Source organism: Dermacentor albipictus, unplaced genomic scaffold (genome assembly GCF_038994185.2).
Source record: "Dermacentor albipictus isolate Rhodes 1998 colony unplaced genomic scaffold, USDA_Dalb.pri_finalv2 scaffold_110, whole genome shotgun sequence".
Taxonomy (NCBI): domain Eukaryota; kingdom Metazoa; phylum Arthropoda; class Arachnida; order Ixodida; family Ixodidae; genus Dermacentor; species Dermacentor albipictus.
Genome location: NW_027225664.1, coordinates 95215 through 111031, shown reverse-complemented (window position 1 = coordinate 111031; position 15817 = coordinate 95215). Strand labels below are relative to the sequence as shown.

The 15817-nt window shown below is 41.1% G+C and overlaps 1 long non-coding RNA gene across 1 annotated transcript; it reads left to right on the top strand.

Moving 5' to 3' along the window:
* Positions 1–1549: 1549 nt before the first annotated feature.
* On the top strand, positions 1550–14573 carry LOC139053396 (uncharacterized). Its single transcript, XR_011510451.1, has 4 exons — positions 1550–1710; positions 3218–3259; positions 6388–6631; positions 9272–14573. It is a non-coding gene; the product is annotated as an uncharacterized lncRNA (long non-coding RNA).
* The last annotated feature ends 1244 nt before the right edge of the window (positions 14574–15817 follow it).

Sequence of the window (15817 nt, the reverse complement as noted above, 5' to 3'; positions counted from 1 at the left end):
AAATGGTAAGTTTTCGTTTGTGCGCAGAAGACTTAGGAGCCGTGCAATCACGACTCGCAGGCGGGCATGTCACGTGGTGCTTTTTGTATTTTGCGAGCATCCGCAGTAAGCTGAAAAACACTAATACTTAACAGATAAAAAGACAGAAACTGTTTATTCGGACGTGTTGCCAACTGCTCTGCAACTTTCTAATTGGAATTTCTTCGCAACTTCCTTGCTTCAGAAGTTGATTAATTATCCTTGACTAATTAGCCAATTAAGCAATTATATAGAAATAGCGCGACACGCTACATACCAAAGGAGCAACATGCGTTTAGTCGCGTCGTCATAGAGGGCATAGAGTTTACACTCGGCCTAAAGTTAGCAGAAACACCCTGCATATATATATATATATATATAAATATATATTTATATATATATAGTTTGAGAAGACAAACGTCGCTACAAGCAGTGATAAACAACCGATGATTGGACGCATCCTGCATTTCTATCGGCGTCCATTATAAGGGGCCAGTGCCCTGGCTGAGTGTTAGGAAACGGCATTGCATGCCTCCATGTTAAATATGGTCAAGGTGGCGGGGAACGTTAACAAAATTCAAGTCTGGGGTTTGACGGGCCAAAACCACGCTTTGATTATGAGCCGCACCGTAGTAAGAAACTCCATATTTTTTTTGACCATCTGGGGTCCATTAACCTGCACCAAATTTGGTGCAGGTTAAACGCACAGTACGCGGGCGTTTTTGCATTTCAGCCCCATCGAAATGCAGCCGCCGCCGCCGGCATTAGATTCCAAGCACTCGGGTTAGTAGCGCAACACCTGAGCCGCTATGCCACCACGGCGGGTGCGGCGGAGAAAGGAGTGAACATCGTTTTTACAGAGTAATTTAGCTTAGATGTTACCCGTTAGCGCGCTACAGAACGAAACGAAAAGCTTGGCGGATATGTACAACATGGTGCTCATATTTCACATGGAGGCCAAATTCTTTTCTGTGACCTAGACGGGGTGCTGGCGAATGTGTTGGGAATCTGCTCGGCCACCAAGCACAACCTGCGCTGCTATACGTTCGCGCTGACAACTCGCACAGCGCAGAAGCACACGCACAAATGTTTAAAGAATGGGACGACAGACCGCCTGCAGTTTGCCATGACGTCGAAATAAGAAGCACAAACAGCGACGTTTATGTACTTTTGTGGTCAATAGTTCAGTTCGCATGGTTGCGGCACGCGTTACCTTTTTTTTAAAATACAAACGACGAAAACTGTGCGCGCAAACATTAGCACGGCGTTTGCGACGTTTTAATTTGGCGCCTTTTCCCGCGCATGCCATTAGCTCCGGCCGGTGCACTGCGTTACTGCGCCAAAGAAAGTAGTTCATCAAAGAAGCGAAGCAAAAAACTTTCATACACTTGCAAATCGCAACAATTGTTCAGTATTAACATGAAATTACAAAATTTGTTATCAAATGGTACAATTCATGATAATATAAGCGTGTATTTGTATGAGTGTACACGTATAATTGCGCGTGTGGGCTGTTGATGCTTGGCACATTTCGGCGGCGGCACGCTGTTTGCTTGAGAGCTTCCTGCGTTTTCTGCGTCCTTTGTGTGCTTCGCTGTGACATCTTTGGAATATTCCTGCGTGCTGCTCGCTTTTTATGGGCTTGTTGCCTCGAAGAGCGCCATGATCGCCTCCGACTCAGCGACATTAAGGGTGAGTGAGTTTCGAATTCCCTTTGTTCGTCCATTGCGACGTGAACGGAGCGCGGAAATGATTTTAGCGCTTGTGCGTGTCTTCCGCGCGCCTCTTTTCTAGTTTTCATTCCTAGTACTATCCTTCCGTTGCCAGAATTGGTTGTACAGCACTAGATTCGTGGTATATAACATGGAGCTTTGTCCTGGTTTAACTTTACACTCCGCTTGTGGTGACGTAAGGCAGCTATGTGGTGCCAGCTAAAACAGGGCATGTTGTACGCCATGATTTCTGATAAGGTATTCGAGCACCGATTGAGTTAGCCTTATTAATGAGCGCAAAACAATGCGACGTGAAACCATCCGATCTGTACTGTAATCGGAAGATATTTCGTTTGCGCCACGCTAGTACAAGACGTGGGAGCGAGCTTGTAGCGGCGTGGGGCGGTGGGATCGGCGAAAGTGTATTCTGTTGCGCTGAATTCCCTTCAGGAACGAGTGACTAGGCTGCTATCTGACACGCCGTGCGGCCGATGTTCGCGCGATCGGAAAACACAGAGGAGGCTGTCGCGCAATAATAATAAAGAATTTGAAGGGTGTACATGTGATTCTATGCGATACGTGAGATACAATAGAGGGGGATGCCACAGAGTGCTGCGAAATCATCGAGTTATACGCCTTGCCAACCGCGTGTGTTTTGTTTTCCACCAGTTCGCGCGCATCCAGCTCTCTTTTTTCATCTTCGTTCGACGCCATCGAGTGCTTCGCCCCAAACGGCTTCGCGTAGGCGCTCTTAGCATTCACGGGAAGGCAGATTTCATGGCACTCCAGGTCCTACAACATTCAAAATAATGTAATTTCGTGAAATTGCAGCTTTTCGCACTTCAGTAAGTGATTGATTTAACAAAATTTTAAAATCAGTAGAGGAACGAGATGCCTGGCATATCTGCCTTGTCGTCCCACTGGGTTTCGAGGCGGCATGTATAAGTTATCGGCAACATAAACATCAATAATCAGCATTGTTTCTTGTGACCATAGAAGTAGCTAGTTATGTCGAAAAGCTATTTTTGCTTTGAATCCGAGCACTAAATAGTGAACAGATTGAAAGGGGAGCGCATAGTTGTGAACTAAATGACAACGCTTTGCCACAAGCTTGGAATAATGCATTGTCGAAAGAGCAGTTTTGTGAAATTCTTTCTTTGAGAGTAAGCAAAACTTCAGTAGCATCAGGTAGACGGGGAGTAAAAGAATGCAACACTGTGGTTTTATACGAAGGAGCATCCTTTAATATGTGGCCATAACAGTTCAGTAGATGCATGGAAATAATTTTTAAAACAATAGAGGAATGTGAAATAAATTATTTGACAAGCTCACACTGCCATTGGCAAGAGCGGCCACACGTTAGTGTATTCAATGACTAGTCATTTGTATCCATCTATTTATGTCAGCCTAATGGTCCATGTAGCTCTTTTGATTGTTGATTATGCTGCATTGTGGCTTCACATTTTAATACTGACATCTTTTTTCAGATTCAAAATGAGCTGAGAGACACCCAAGCTGGAATGCTAAAGGTGAATTCTTTGGCCATCCATTCTGTAACGTCACCATGATCAAATACAGTGATGCCGTGAAAATGTATTGCAGGAAGCAGAAAAAACAACATTGCTGATGCAACTGCAAGGCATTTGCTCCAGTGATCAATTGGTGCAGAGTGCCTTCATTAGGAGACATGGTGCCTTTAAGCACTCAGCTGAAAGACTGCAACTGCACCGGGACTGGGAGTGAATTTCAGTGTCACTTGTGAACATATTAAAGATAGAATGTGCCTTCTTCAGGGTATATGCCTGATATGAGAGGGGTGTTCAGAAACAGTGTGGACATTAGTGGTCTACGTGAGTGCACATCTTCCTAGTTTTACCTATGTCATGCAGCAGTGCACTGCTAGAGGTATCAAACCAGAGCAGCAGCACCCTTTGAGAAAGTTGGCTGAAGAACGAGCAGTGATCAAAGCTTTCTGCATTTCAAGGGCCAAATTCCAAAAAGATTGATGCCGAGCTGGACGGTGTGAAGTGCCGGTCACCACATACTGTAGCCAGCATGGCATGAATCTCCTTGGCATTATGCCTCGTTAGGATACAGAAATTGCATCACTGCTCCTAAAAAAAATTGGAAATTGGGAGGTTGAGGGGAAGTGGCAGGGCTCCCCTCTGGAGCAGCCAGTGCATGTCCATTGCTATACTGATAATCCTACCTTAATGAGAACCAGTGATGCATGTTAACCTATTACACAGCTAAGTGCATTCCTTGTTTTGTATTAAGGGGACACTAATTACACCTTAAATGAATTTAAAATAAAGCATCGTTTTAAATATCTACTTCTGTAAATTTCTTGGTAATTGCTTGATTATTAGAGAAAATAAAGCTCAACGTTCAATTTTCTGAGTATCGCCCCAAAATCTTCGTGCTGACATCTCATTGTCACATCGTGGATTTCAAGTATTTTTACAAACTTGGGTTGTATTGTTTCAGTAAAAGTTCCTGACGGTTCTTATTTTAAGTTTTTGGAATACAGTGAAGAACATCTTTATTTGTAAAAAAAAATTGCTGCACCTGAACAGACATCATCAAAATCCATGACGTCACAGCAAGCGGGTGTGGTAACTTCAAGGCAGCACTGCCACCAATCTTTCCTCTTGCTGCTTTTACAATTTACTCAGCCTCTTGTCATGGTACGAGTGAATCTCTTGAATTGTAGGAAGGTCATTTACAGATACATCTAAAATAATTTTTCTCTTTAGTGCTTTCTTGCCATAGTTGCTTAGGGGTGTTGGCACAGCGCCGCTAAGCACGAGGTCACATGATCAAACAACCGCATTTTGATGGAGGTGAAATACAAAACTGCCCATGTACCTTGCAGCCTGATTTGGTAAAAATTAATCCAGAGTTCCCCACTATGGCGTGCCCTAAAGCCTGTTTCACATGCAAGCGAAAATGCTTGCAAATCCTGCCGCCGCGCCGCAGAAATCAGTTTCAAGCGGCGGTGCGAGCGGCAAGGTTCGGGCAAGTTGGAATTTCATCGCAGCGGCAGAGCGGCAGCACTGCTTCCGAACGGCCCACCACGACACGTGACCAGCGGAGGATTAGTGCTGGAAAGCCTGTGCATAGGACGATGTTTATTTACTTGGTACGCGTGGTACAGGCAACATGCCAAGAGAGCTTTTCAACGAATTGTTAAATTGCTAAGCGCAGGATATGTATTTATAAAATAAATATTTGAGAGGCAGGGACAAAGCAACGTTTATGTTGGTAGTCGCAAACTACCGAAACTGGCTGAAAGTCCTGTGTTTTATGCCAGCAACATTGCTATTCGCAGCAGCGGAAAATGCGCGGCGGCAATGCATATGAAACGAAACTTTGCGATAAGCTTTGCAGCGCCGCGTCGCTGTTCGCTCCATTCGCTGAATCGCTTGCATGTGAAACAAGCTTAAACATCAGATTGTCGTTTTGGCACTTAAAACGCCAAAATTTAATTAATTTAATTTTACTTTAGTGCTCCTTTAAGCGGTAGAATTCATGATCTGTGCAAAAACTCATGCTCAAAGTATTTTCCGTAAAGATTAAATAAACTAGATATAATTGTCTATTTATATTTTGAATTCTGTGATACGTGATGACTATTAGTGGTACAACGAGACAGAATTGTAATACAATGTGTGACGGCCGATGATGCACATCGAGGAAATGACCGAGTCTCCCTAGAGGTCCCTGACATGGACATCAACTGACTGTCCACAAACATCTGAGTTCACTCCGTGATCTTGTGCAGCCTGTGCTTTGCGAGTAGATTAATTTAATTGAGGTTTAATTTAATTAATTTAATTTACTGTCCTTGCGGCTTATGTACATTTCATACAGTGGAGTGGAATCTCGCATTACTTCTGGAGCACAGCAAGCGAACGTGATGTGTAGTGGTAATCTTAGTAATGATCGACAATCATGTCCCACTTCGAGCTCCTAATGCTGCTTGCCAACACAAGCAGCAGCATCTGCTCAAGATAGCGTGAAAGAGATTCATTGAAAAGTGGCATATGCCTAGGGTCGCATACCCAGTCACCCAAGCTGTTCCAACGGTTGGTATTGAACTCTTCCCCCAACATAGCAGCCCAATCTCCCCATTAGACCATGGCTACATATTCACACAAATGGATGGGACAATCGAGACAAACACCTGAAAATATGAAGTATCCCAAGAATGGTAATCACAATAAATAGTACTAGATGTGCATTAGCGCAAGCTCTTGGGCCAGTGGGTGCTTGATGAACTTGAAAAGGGGGGGTACCAGCAAAACAAAGGACGCGCACACATGGAAAAGGCATTAGACAGGGACGAACGCTGGTCCGTCCCAATGTCCGTCCATGTCTAATGCCGTTTCCTTGTGTGCGTGTCATTTGTGTTTCGCTGGTGCTCCCCTTTTTCAAGTACTAGATGTTTGGATACTTTGGTTTATTTTTCTTGTTTGTGCTGGATTGTTTTTCTGAAACATGGGGCATCCAGACAGCATCAGAAGCTTGTAAGAAGTCAAGTTTAGCATTCTAAATTTACAACAGGTACTTTTGTAATTTATTTGCAGTAGGGCTGTTGTGTGAATGTACTTGAAAGGCTTAAAACTGTTTTGCTAACATTTACTTAAACATGCAGGTTCACATACGCTGTAAGAGTACACATTGAGAAGGTTATCCTGGCCCAGCTTACCTGCCATGGTGAACCTGCCTGCCTGCCTGGTGTACCTGCCATGGCCTGCCATGGTGAACCAGGAAAGTTTGCAAGGGCCTTGCTTCACCATGTGTTCACAGAGGAGGAGCTCATGGGCCATTTGGGCTTTGGAAATAACACCAAGGGGCAACAGAGGCTCTTGACCCCATCAGGGTCAGTGCTGTTATAGGCAAGTACCATGTATCCTTTCTGGTTGCATTTTTACATTCACATTTCTTTTCTAAATTTATGAACTTGCCATTGGCATAACAAACGACTTTCATGTAGCCTGTGTGTGCAGTTGTGTGATACAATAGCCTACCATTTGGAATGACTGTTCATATGATCTTAAGTGCCTAATGCCGCCATACTCAAATGCTTCCAAATTTAAAAGCTGCCTTCACTGCCGAAAGTTTTTAGCATCTCCACCAAATAAAATGAGCTGCATTTGTGCATTAGCAGTGCTACTTGGCTGTCATTGCAAGGAATAGTTGTCTGTGAAGCCCACTCCAAATCTGTTGGCATGGAGGACATGGTTAAGTAGCCTGAAAGTGTTAATACACGAATTGAAATACAAGAGAAGCTATGCTCAAGTGTGGTTACTGCTCAGCTCGAGCAGGAGCACGTTCACCAAATTGCAGAAATCAAAACAAAACAGCTGTCCATGTTCTGAGATGTGAATCAGTAGTTTCACCAATTTTAACAGACCACATCAAATCAAAGTTGCTCCTATCTTGAAGCAGGTCCATGTGATCCGAGACAGCAACCTTTCAGCGGAAGGAACCTGAGTGTTGTGGCAATTTTCTTTTGGTAGTTTCAATCAAAGAAACAACAGGGACAGAGTTGCCAGCTTCACAGTCAACAGTACTATGTTTAGTGGATGCTTACTTATTCTAAGCACCTAACCTATGACTCGTATTTATTAACATGCACTTTATCACTTTGTATTCTAAGATATGAAAAAAAATATTTATGTGGCTTTTCCCCATATACTTCAATAAATGGAGAATAGGCTCTTGGGGCCTAATGTATAAAGCTTCTTACAGACCATCGGACATGTCCACTACTCCCATTCTGAAATTGTTAGAATTGTTTCCTGCTTCCTTAATGGTTATGAACCATTGCCAAGTAGATTATGGGCTTAAATTTATCAAAAAGATGAATGGGCTTTTCTGTCGCTCTTGTTTAGCCCGTTGAGGATCACATTTTGGGGAGAAATATGCCTCTAATTTAGGAGTTATATATCTTTTGTGGTGTGCACATACTCAAAACTATGGTCACTATTTGTCACTATGGTCACTATTTGTAAATGTGAGTATTCTAATATTTCGAAACACCAATAAAACATGAGATTTGCGCCAAAGTACGGCAAATTTTCACCTCCAATAACATAGTATAGACGTAAAACGTAAGAACTTGTAAGAATAGCAGACCAGGCTACGTTACTAAAGTAGCTGTACTTTAGAGGCTGTACAGCAATCATTCATGCTTACTGAAAAGTCCTGTGCATGTGAAGAAACTTTTTGCTGCTCCATTTGTGCTTTTAATAAACAGCTCTTCATAACATAACAATGACAGAAACTTGCTAACTTTAAGAATACTAGTATGTGAACCTCATCTTACATTAATTGTGATATCAGCTGTTCATTATTCAGAAGCTATCCAATATTTGATTTACTTCTGGCATTATTCGTTTCAGTCTCAAAAATCACTTTTCGCGCATCCTTAATATTGTTATTGCAGATTTAAGTTCTTCAGGGCGACTTTCCCAGAAAATAAACTGGTAAATAATTTTTTAAAATAACAATAAAGTGGCAATACCATTTCAGTATTTGCAGTTTTACATGTTTTATTTTTTTATGCAGGATAAAGCAGCATAATTTTTTTTGTAATGAAACTTACGAAAACTTGTGGCAGCACTCCCAAATTAGTGCAATGACAGACACCAAGGAGCTAAGTGAAAAATCAGTTTGGGAGAAGGAGTGACAGCACTATAAGAATATTTTCTAGAAGTCTCAGAAGGTTGCAGCACCTCCAGTGGGAGGCTAGGCAACACTTTGTTCTGAAAAGGCAAATTTTTTCAGAACGTTCCATCACAGCGAGAGATGTATGGCAGTGAACCCTAAAAGGGTTAAAGAAGTCAGTCCTATGGCATATGGCTCTTAAAAGACAGCATTTCTTCGTATCTGTCACATTCTGCATGTGTCATGCTAAGCAGTTTGGTGCACAACTACACGGAATCCTCATTATAACAGTAATTCAGTCGTTGAGGCAGAAAACATACTTCGCTGTAAGCAGTGTCTTCTTTAATGTAGAAAGTCCTAAGTCATTGTAAGGCGAGAAGTACGTTCCGATTGCATGTGAACTCGGGAAACCTAACATCAAATGAAGCTACACTAAATTCTAGTGACATGACACTATTGTATTTGGAGCATGGAAAAGCAGAGTGAAGTGCTGCACATTTTAATATGAAACTTACAAGAAATAATTTTAGTTGTCAGTTCAGGTTTATTTATGAACGACATGAATTTTTTTCACCATTTTGTTTCTCAGCAAGCAAAGTTCACATTTTGACATTGAAGATATTCATAAAGTTATATTGCTACAGTGTTTTGTTCCTCTTTGCCCTTTCCTGCATTTGACACTTAGTGGAGTCCTGTGCCACACTAAATAAATTTAAATGGTCATGCTGTAAAGCTGTACCCATGGAAAATTGGAATAAAGCAACACAAATACATAAATCAATTTCATAGTAACAAGGGCATATTGCATGCCATTCTTTTGCATGTGGAAGTTGCTTTTTAAAACTTGTTCTGGCTTGTTTTTGCAGGCTTCACGTGTCGCAAATTTCCTGGTACCAACATGCCCTATGTAAAGAACGCTGGCCTCGCTTCTCGCATGGGACCCTGCCCCTTCACCTCTGAAGAGCCCAAGTTGGACAGCTCAAACCAAAACACAAGTGTTGTGCTCTTGTAACTCTCGACATTCTTATGTTTTATGTTAGTCTCCTGAAGGACCCAATTTGGATTTCTCAAATGAGCATACAAATGTTGTGCCTTTCTATGGCTTGACATTTTTATGTTAATATAATTTATGTTAATTATGCTAGTCTCTTGAGAGCCCACATTGGATTGCTCAATCCAGAATACAAGTGCTGTGCTTTGTTATAGTTCACTACATTTTTATGTTAGTTTTTGATATGGTTCCAGAAAGGATAGTGTTTCCTTATTAATATATTTTTTAAGTAGCTTAAGTCATTTCATGCCAAACCACCCAACAATTTTCTCAAGAACTGTTCCATTATGGCAAACCATTTCAAGTTTGCTTGATTTTGAGTAGGTACAACGAGAAAATTTTTGAGAAAATTTGCTTTCATACATACTCTTAAGTAATTCCAGGGCAACCAACCAGCGTTTTTTTGGCCATCACAGATATAGTTGAAGCTCCGAACTCTTGCTCCCCATTTATTTTCCTTCACAAAAATTTTTTTGAATTTTGGCAAAAATTTATTGTTCTTGCCCAGCTAAGCTAGAAGCCAGATACACGTTTCTTCTGAAAGGGAAATTGTATGATCCAGATATTCAGGTGGTGTTCATGTCAAGAGACTGAAGTGGTGTGACTGCCAAAATTTGCAAAGTTTGAATTTTCTTCTAACGTAGGGAAATACAGAAGGCACAAAATGAATATAAAATCAGACTGGTTGACTTGGGATAGCAGCAAAATATTTCAAGCCTTGGAGGTTCAGTTGATCAGCTAAAAAAACTAACGTTGAAATTTTTTGCAAGCTTCGTGTTGAAGGTAAAAAATTTGCTTTGGTGGTTGGCACAAAAGTATGTCACCCATCATTACACAGCCGTACATGTCTGCTATGCATGTGACAAGTAACAAAAAGTGATTATTCTTTAAGTGCGATAAGGTATTTTTTATAATGTTCCTTTGTGGATCACACATACAGCATAAATATAGCATAAATATATGAAGCCATGTCATCTAGCAAGGAAAGGTTGTTAATATAGTAGCCACAAGAACTACTCAACAAACTCGCTTGCCTTTTTTATCATTACGAAGGCAGGTGACGTCAAGTGCTGCTGCTGCAGTCTCAGCTCGTATTTTTTTAACATTAAACGCAAAAAGTGGTCGCCAATGGTGTCTGACCACTTCAGACTGAACATGGCACATATGACTTTTATAGATGAGCATGTTCCAGCTCTGAAACAGTGGTAGCAAACAACACCACAAGAATTTGTTCATACTCGTGTAGGTTTTCAGTCTTAATTATGAAGGTGTTTTCTACTTGCATCATCATTGGGCTTCAGGGAGCAGGGCACAAAGTGTCCTGCTCCCTCTATGTTGCATTGCAATGCGACATGCCCTTTAGGATGCTTTGTATGAACAATATCAGTGCTCTTTATAGATTTACTGTCTACATAATAGCTGATATTTCTTTTTCGAAACTGCATGAAACATATCTTTTAGCACTGCAGGATTCCCTCACATATTTATTACGTACGAGGTCTGTTAGAAAAGTATTCGACCTTCTTTTGCGAACACCTGATGAATATGAAACAAGCGCGTTTTCATCAGCCGCCCTTGAACCTTCATGCGCATGCATGAATTTTTTCCCACCCGCCAATAGCGTGAATTGCTGGGACGCAGCGTTTGAATGAGGTAGTACGGTGCTCTCGTCGGTTTTTTATTGCAAGGAAAATGGCAGAGCGACTGGAGCAGTGCTACTGCATCAAATTTTGACAGAAACTGGGCGACAGCCAAGTGGAAACCATCTGGAAGATTCAGACTGCTTTCGGTGACTGTGCTATAAGCAGCACACAGATTAAGGAGTGGTACATCCAGTTTAAAGACGGCCACACATCGGTGGAGAGCGAGCCACGCTCCAGTCGGCCATCAACATGCCGAAATGACCAGGTCTTTGCCGAAGTGAACCCCGTGGTGATGCGGGACCGTCGTGTAACTATCCAAGAAATTGCGGAAGAGGCGGGCATCAGCACATTTTATCCACATTCCATTATCACCGAAGATTTGGCCATGAAGAGAGTTGCACCAAAATTTGTTCACAAGCTGCTCATGGTGGAGCAAAAGCAACTTCGTGTTGAAGTCTCACAGACATGCTGGATTCCACAAACAGTGACCCCAACTTCATGAACACCATAATCACTTGTGACAAGTCTTGGGTGTATGTTTACGACCTGGAAACCAAATCCCAGTCGTTACAGTGGAAGCATTCCACGTCGCCAACCAAAGACCGCTAAGTGTGCAGCAACGTCAAAGTGTTGCTGACTGCTTTCTTTGACTTCTGCAGTGTGGTACACCACGGATACACACCACAGGGTCAAACAATCACTAAAGACTACTACAGGGATGTCCTCCATGGCCTATGTGATGCTGTATGGAGCAAGATACCGAAGTTGTCAACAGGAAATTGGCACATCCATCACGACAATGCTTTTCTCGCACTTGATTCAGACTTTTTTGGCGAAAAACCAGACTCCTGTAGTTCAACAGGCTCCTTGCTCTCCTGATATGGCGGCCTGCAACTTCTGGCTGTTTCCCAAAATCAAGGGGCCATTGAAACAAGCGTGATTTCAGACAAGAGAAGACATTATGGCTGCAACGACAGCTGAGCTAAAGTCCATTCGGAAAGAGGCCTTCTCGGAATGCTTCTAACCATGGCAGCACCGCTGGGAGAAGTGGCTGGATTCCCAAGGAGACTACTTTGAGGGTGATTAGGTTTCCAACACTTCAGTTATGCCAGTTTTTTTTTTCTTCAGCCAAAGGTCGGATACTCTTCTAACAGACCTCGTATTGATATTTTATGTGCAATGGCTGTATGGTTTACCTGGCCCACACCAAACACAAGCCTCGTTGCGTTAGAACATGTGTCCCTTAGCAATAAAATGCAGACCCTAACACCGCTTCTCTGTCATCTGTGCATACGAAGCCAGCTTTGTCGTCTGCATTCCCGGCCAGCAAGCTGTGCGCACATCAGAGAAAAGTCGGTGCTGACAAAATTTCAAAAAAGAATTTCTCGCATTTAAAAATGCCTTTTTTAACTTCACACATGCATAGCAGACATGTAGAGCCATCCAATAATGTATCACATTTTTTCGCCAACTAGGAAGGCTGTTTTTTCCTTGAACATGAAGCTTCTTGCAAAAGATTAGAATTTTTTTTTTTACAGGCGATCAGCTGAACCTTCAGAGCTTCATATATTTTTCTGCTATACTATGTCTTCTGGGCTACCATTCTGTATTTAATTTCTGTCCTGTGAATTTTTTCTTACGAAAAAAAAAACTAACGGATTGCAATTTGACTCATTTTTGCCGCTGCCAAAAGCAATTGAAGTATTCAAATATTTGAAAAATTGGCTATTTTGGCAGTTGCATCACTTCACCGTATTTCCACGCACACCATTTGAAGGCCTCGATCAATACAATGTGCATTTGAAAAAAAAGTATTTGAAGCATGTGAAAAAAAAATGAAAAGCTAGAGGACATTTGATGCCTCTAGCTCAGCTGAACAGGAGAACTAAACTGTCACCTAAAATGCTACGAAATATCTTGCAAAAATAAATAAAAGTGGGTAACGAGCTTTGAACTCTAGTAAACATATGGCAATGTTTCAGATATATGTGCGGTGTCAAAAAAATGCTTGTCGATTCGGCATGGAATTGCATACCTGCAAGTGCATCTGTGCCATTTCCAGAGTTCAGTAAGAACGGCATTTTACATAACTTTGTAAAAATGGTTTATTGCTATCTAAAATACATGAGTAAAATTAATAGGTATAAGTCGGCCTAAATTTAATATGCAACGAAACATCTCCAGTAATGGCAATGATGTGCCTTTCATGTTTGCATAAAACCATATCTTCTGAATTCTTTCGTTATTTTTTGTGGCAGCGAATAAAATTGAAATGGAACTCGCACAAGGAGTAACTTTGCTGTATTCCAGCACATCACTAATAGCTGTCTTTGTTTCATATGAAAATCTGAAGCAGTTAATATGAATAAGTCGCTTGATATGGAATTACCTGCGCAGGAACGTTATCATGGCAGAAAACACAACTGGATCATGCAACAGCAATGTGGCATAATAAACTGCTCCCATAGGCATCACTTATTGTGATTGCCATGTTTCAAAAGTATGTAAGGTTTACTGAAATTGGCACACACCATTCAACCAACAAATAAGGATTGTACAGTGATCCTTTTTTAGTTTTACAGATATTTAAGTTGTCTGCCAGGTAGCATAATTCTTGTTCTTGAGCTGGATTATTCAGAGGTGGACATTACTAGCACAAGAAATGGAAACATTAAACTGATTGTCATAAATTTATTAATTCACTTATAGCATCACAGCACATATTTCAGTTTGCAAATTGTAGCCAGTGAGTTTGCAAGACATTCACTTGAAATTAATTTCCAGGATGACAGCAGTTTCGATATTTTTCCATAAATGTGAGAGAAATACATGGGCATTCCGGTTACTTTTGTGCTTCGATGCATAGCAGTGCATTTCTACAGCCAGTTTGATGGCATGTGTCTCGTTACTAGTGTCATTCTGGAAATTCATTCTAAGTGCATACACCTTGTAAAATTACCGGCTACAATTCGTAAAAACTTTATTAGGAACTGAGTTTTTGTTAATCAGCTGATTATGGTGTCTTGTTTCTCATGCAAGTAATGTTTGGCACTCTGTATCTAGAATTATGTTAGCTGCAACAGTCAGTCTTCAATAAGTTCCATGAAACTTAAAGATAACCACCCTGCATATCAGGTCTCAGTTGAGTGCTGTGGGCACAAGCAAATTGTGCCATGGTTATAGTACCACTGGCTACCTAATAGAGAAAGCAAGTACCTTTTTTGAGTGTTCTTATTTACAGTCATGTCAGTCTGCTTGTACATTTATTTATTTAGGCATTTATTTTTTAAAATTTATTTCTTTTGGGAAATGTGTTTTACTTGAGAGCCACACTGACTACATCTTCAGTATTCAATTTTGTTATGGTGTCAAGCTGCAGGAAGTTTGTACTGTGCGATAGTTTTTAAGAAGTTTCTGATCTCAAACTACAAATGGTTGTACATTTACACTGATGTTTACAAATAAACAGTTCACCTAGAAAAATGGTTTTTGTCTGCATCAGTTCAGCACTCTTGATTTTTCGGAGGACCATGCACTCTGACAATTGAAAAAAGTGGCATAACAGTACTGCTAGCAGTTTTACATTACAATATGGTTTATTACAGGCAATCTAGGAGCATGCTTTTGAGCCCAGGGTGACAGAGGTCTGCGGTACAAAATGCCTGTATTTAAATTTTATCCTTATCCTCTCACAGCAGACATACCACCGTGACATCAAAGGTAATTATATGCAACATAGCTCAGCAGTATTTTAAGGTAAGTGCAGGTTTAAACTGCTAAATACCCAGTGGGGCATAAAGGGCTTTCAACGTAATTTGTGTTGATGTTCAACAGATCTGCAACAATGCTTCCATGGGCTTTCAATATTGACGAACTACACATTTCAACAATACCTCCATGGGCTTTCAATTTTGAGGCTCAACACATCTGCAACAATGCTTCAATGGGCTGTCAACACTGACAAACAACACATTTCAACAATACCTCAATGGGCTTTCAATTTTGAGGCTCAACACATTTGCAACAAAGCTTCAATGGGCTGTCAACATTGACAAACAACACATTTCAACAATACCTCAATGGGCTTTCAATTTTGAGCTTCAACAATGCTTCAAAGGGCTTTCAACATTGACAAACAACACATTTCAACAATACCTCAATGGGCTTTCAACATTGACAAACAACACATCTTCAACACTGCTTCAATGGGCTTTCAAGAGTGAAATACACCATAGTTTCAACGATATGCCAACAATCTTTCAAATTGAGAGGCCACAATGATGTTTCGACAAAATGTCGCGGGCCAATTATCAACACTTGTCAACAATTTCCTCAATGATGTTTCAACAATTCGCCAATGATCTTTCAAGGTCATTTGTTGACGTTGACCAATGATATTTCAATAACCTTTCAACAATTTTTTGTAAGGGATATTGCATCCACGGGACTTTAAATTTTAGTTTCTCCATTTTTCTTATTGACGATAACGGCATTTTCATATTGCAGCACGTCTGAGTTTTCCTGAAGGTTTTGGCTGCTTTATACCAATATCAGTTATAACAACACTCCACGCGAATTCACTGGCACTTAACGAAGTGGGTCGAGTTGCGCACCTTCGTAGACTGACTTCGCAAATCATATCGAATCGCCTCCTGTAAGCATTTTTTGCGCTTCGGTTTCAAGACAAAGTTAATACCGGACTGCGCTAACACTTCCTG